Source organism: Gavialis gangeticus, unplaced genomic scaffold (assembly GCF_001723915.1).
Source record: "Gavialis gangeticus isolate Ggan-Ray unplaced genomic scaffold, GavGan_comp1, whole genome shotgun sequence".
NCBI lineage: Eukaryota > Metazoa > Chordata > Crocodylia > Gavialidae > Gavialis > Gavialis gangeticus.
This window is the reverse complement of record NW_017729027.1, coordinates 17,543,739-17,548,751: the sequence shown is the minus strand read 5'-3', so window position 1 is coordinate 17,548,751 and position 5,013 is coordinate 17,543,739. Positions and strand designations below refer to the sequence as shown.

The window sequence follows — 5,013 nt, the reverse complement described above, 5'->3', positions numbered from 1 at the left end:
TCCAAACTAGGAAGAGGAGGGTGCTTTTTGTATCCCATAAGGGAGCTGCCTGCATCTTAGGAAGATGCTCCTGGTGGTAGTTTGCCTTGTAAGCAAAGAGTTCTCAGAATTACAATCTGCAGTAGCTTCACTCATAATGCCAAATTAAAACCCATCATGCATTCCATGCAAAGCAAAAATCACAATTACTAGTAGTTAAATATGCCCTTATATGGTAATATAATAAGCTAATAGACTACCAACATACAATAGAAAGTATCAAGCTGAATTCTAGAAGCTCTTAATTGGGATGATAAGTGTGGAGTTTTTGCTGAGGAACTGATATTCTCCCTGAACCTCTTTGTATGATTGATTGGGAGAAAGCAGAAATTCCTTCAGACTTCAGTTGGCTTAAATATTTTATTAAATAAAATAAGTAATAAAAGTATAAGAATGTGAGCTGTTATCCTTCATACATCAAATATATAAAAATACCTGTAAATATCTCCTTAAACTCTGTAAAGACTAGAGCAAATTTGTAGTAGCCTGATTCCTTTCCAAACTTGGTCTGTTGCTTTAAAATCTCATGGAAATCTAGACATCAACTAGCTAGCTCAAGTTCAACATAATTAAAACACAGCTCTTAATTTTCCCACCCCACCCAACATTGCTGCCTACTATCTCAGTCACCCTAGACACCTCCACCATCTCCTCTGTCTTGGTTCTTATATCTAGACTTGCAGATTTCTTTCTAAAATATGCATCCATCTTGACTTATCTTGATTGCTACATGATCCTCCCATTTGGCCTTGACAGCGCAACCCTGCCCCATATATATCCACTGGGAACACTTCTAGAAAAAATCATTCTCCTACCTGTCACTTGGATCCCTGGCACATGTGCACTTAAAAGAATCATGGGATCTGACCCTGATCCAAACAAGTGTGCCTCCTATTTGTGCCCATTCAACTTCCAAGTACAGCAGGATCCCAGAATCATGAGCCCAGGCTCCCCCTGAACTGGCAGTTTGAAAGCCCACAGCTTAGCAGGACCCATAGCTAGGGTGACCATATGTCCCAGATGTTATAGGCTGTCTCAGCATCCCAGCCATTAGAGAAAATTTAAGGAAACGTCTTGGCTAGGTGGGAACCTTGGAGCTGTGGAGTCAGGACTGTGTGTGTGTGTGTGTGTGTGTGCGTGTGTGTGCGCGCGCGCATGCGCGCACACATGTATGTGTGTGCACTGGGGAGCATGGTGCCTTTGTCAGTGGAGCCAGGGCTGCAGGCTGGATTTAGGTCCGGGATACCAGATGATGAGCTGGAGGCCCTGTATGGACTCTGTCTGCCCCATGCTGACTCATGGCTCCAGCCCCATCCCAGTACCTGCAGTCATATTCCTGGCCACGTGTCCCTGGGCTGGGGCAGGCCAGTTGTTTCATAGTCCCCATACAGAGATCCCAGCCCAACTCAACCCAGCTGCACCCTGCCCTAATTGTAGAGGGGAGTGTGAGGCCAAGGTCAGATGCACCCACCAAGCCTGGGGGTGCACGGCCAGGACAAGGCTGCAGATGCCAGGTTGGGGCCAGAGCTATGAGTCAGCATGGGGCAGACAGAGCTCATACAGTGCCTCCAGCCCTTCCCCCACCCAGCTCACAATCCTGGCTCCAGTGAGAAAAGCACTACACTCCTGACAGCTGCTCCAATCCTGCCCACTGCCGCACACTGCCCCACTGCACATATGTGATTGTGCATGCTGGCACCCCTTGGTACCCCCTCATCCCAGATTTCCCTAAAATAATTACAGTCACCCTACCCATAACTGGGCTAGCACCAACAATCATCTAGTTGTTGGCCCTGGTCCTAGGATAGCACCAGGTCTGCTTTAAAGTCCGCAGTGTGAGAAGCCCTTTGATTCGTCCCTAGGAGCCTCATCCCCCATGCAGGGAAGTTTGGGGCCAGAAATTAAATTTCTCAGGAGGGGAGCTTCCCTGATTATCTCCCTATTCAGGGAGCTCACAAGGCAGCCCTGGGTCCAATAAGAGATAGGCAGCCCCAGACATGCCACACACTTTAAGGCACCATAAAAACCAGCCATAAAAATTACATTATATATGGAAAACTTTTACAGCTGGTTTGCCATTTTTGGGATCTCACATTAGGTTCCTTGCCATTCATGCCATGATTAACATGTTAACTGCAACAAAAATATAATGTGTAGAGAGACCTTTTAACCATGGGCCATGTCAGCCTCTCTGCATCCCTCCACTGGTACAATTTACTCTCTTGCAACATGAGCTTATACTTTCAGGAGGCAAGGATTTTGCAGGGTTATTTCTTTACTAGACCAATATATAGTTGACAGAGATCGTAGCCTTGAGGCACAAGGCACCCTTCCTCAGTTCTCGGAAAGAAGCAGAAAGAGCTCAGGCTAAGTAACAGATAGAACAGTTGCCTGTGTAAAACTCCATATGTAAATAAAAATAAGTTGTCTGTTACAAGAGAAGTGCAGTGGAATTAGTGAAAGAGCAAGATCATATGACATCTTGAAGAGGGTCTTTACCACCTGTGGAGTGAAAAGTGATTATTAAAGATTGAAGACAGATTACAGTGAGTGCATCTACATGAGACACTATGACACAGTAGCGTTGCCAGGCACTAACCATGCAGCAACGATACTGTATGGTAGTAACAAGCTTACAGCACAGTAGCTCATTGTGGCATTGGGCAAATACTGTGCAGTGACCATACTGCACAGAAAGAGCAGTTACTGTACAGCGGACAGCTCATGTAGATGCACCCAATAAGCCATAAAGTCCATATCTGTATTTGATCCCAATCACTATTTTACCTCTCATGTGTTCTTCACAATCAAAATAATAACTCTAGCCTCTGAGTAACCCAAAATGCTAGCCTCCATTTCCCACCCCAAAGTTTCCAAAGAAGAATCTTTGTGCTTTCTCTTATTAATCCCCTAGTGCTTGACACAGTCAATAAGATCTTTCAATAAGCTTTAGTTAAAGCGCCTCTGCCACCATTTTTCAGCCTGGGGATGCTGATACTCTTGATACTTCAGGCACTTTCATTAGAACAGCTCTAATTAGTTGGTCTAATAAAAGATATCACATCTATCCAAAGAACCTTGCCTACCTATCTCCTTAGACCTATACAGCTACAACCAACAACCCTGCACCTCTGTTGAGAATCACTGCTCTAAGATGTTTTCTACTGTATTGAAAAGAATATATTTGCTTACAAGAGTTAAGAGGCCAATTCCTGAGCCATTATGCATTGCATAGCTCTGTGTACTGACCTGATTTTCACAGCTCATGACCTGGCCCTGGTACGTGAAAACAGTGATGCTGACTTAGAAGTGAAACACAAGCACTAGGGACAGAAGTTTCACATAAACTGGTTTAAGTGATCAGAAACTGTTTTAAACCTGTAACAGAACAGAAATTTAGTGCACATAAACCAGTTTCAAAATGTCTGAAATTGGTTTAAGAAAAACCTGGTTGAATGCAGTATCAGACTTAACTGATTTGGGTCAAACCAGTTTATGAAACTCCTGTCCCAGACCCCTCCCTGGTTTAAGTTAAATCAGAATCCCCCAGCATGCTTTCCAGCCCTGGGCTATGCTGTGCTGTGCTGTCTGCACTGGTAGAGAAGGATTGGAGAGGTGGGGAGAGGCAGGGACTGCCCCGCTCCCTGCCCCCAGGTAAACCCCAGCTGGGCTAGGTACAGACAACCAAAAAGCCCAAGACTGAATCAGTTCAGTCTAAGCAGGTTAGTCTATGCTGTACAGATTAAATTGAAACAGAAGTGAACAGATGTTTACCCTTTGATTAAGAAAATGAAGCCACATGCCTGCAGTAGCTCAGGCAGAAGCCAGGAGGAGGCACTAGAGCACAGCTCTCTGGCTGTATGTTCACTTCATCTTCTTGCTGCCCCTGAGGTCCCTGGAATTTGTAGTCCATGATCATAGCAGCAAGTCTCTGCAGGGTGCTCATCACTTCCTCTTACTGCTTCCAGATGCCTGTGGGGTTGTAGTCCACAGTTGCAGCCAGAAGTAAATTTGAGTTGAGGAAGGGGTGTTTAACCCCCCTGCCTGGCTCCAGAACCCAGCTGGGGTTTGCTGGGGTGGAGTGGGGAGCAGTCCTTTCTCCCCACATAAACTGGGCTGCATCCCCAGCTGGCCTTTCCCCCTCACCACTCCCTTGCCAGCCAGCCCTCACTGCTTCAGATAAGGACCAGAGGGGTGGGGCCAGCCCTGCTCTCTGGAGCAGACAGCACAACTCAGCCCAGAACTGCAAAGCATGCTGGGATGCTGGGGACTGTGGTTTAACTTGAACCAGGAAGGGGTTTAGGACAGAAGTTTCATAAATTGGTTTCACCCAAATCAGTTAAGTAAGTCTGATACTACGTTCAGACCACGTTTACCTTAAACCAGTTACAGTCATTTTGAAACTGGTTTATATGCACTGAACTTCTATTCTATTACAGTTTTAAACCAGTTTCTGATCACTTAAACTGGTTTATGTGTAACTTCTGTCCCTAGCCATGAGGTCTGGGGCCAGGGAGGGGGCTTAAACCTCCCACCCCTCCTGGTTAAACTCCTGGTCCTCCCAAGTACAGAGCTGTCTTGCCCTGCTAAACTTACTGAAAGTTACTGCTGGCTCTGACAGGACTACAAATCCCAGAGGCACCTGGAAGCAGAAAGAGGAAGTGATGAGCAACCCTGCAGAGTCCTGCTGCTGTAATTCTGGACTACAAATCCCAGAGACCTTGGGGGCAGCAGGAAGTGAACACACAGCCTATACTGGCTATGTGCCAGAGAGCTGTGCTCTAGCGCCCCACAGCTTCTGGCATGAGCTACTACAGGGATGTGGCTGCATATCCTGAATCAAAAGTGAATGTCTATCCAGTTGTTTCTCAATTTAATCTCTGCAGTTTAAACTAACCTGCGAAGACTAAATCAATTCAGCATTGGGCTTTTTGACTATCTGTACTTTGCCTTGTAATTTTTCTTCAAGCTTAT

General features: G+C 45.8%; 1 protein-coding gene across 1 annotated transcript in view; it reads left to right on the top strand.

Moving 5' to 3' along the window:
- KCNQ5 (potassium voltage-gated channel subfamily Q member 5) overlaps positions 1–5,013 on the top strand; it is an 849,165-nt gene that overhangs the window by 607,421 nt on the left and 236,731 nt on the right. The window lies entirely within an intron of this gene.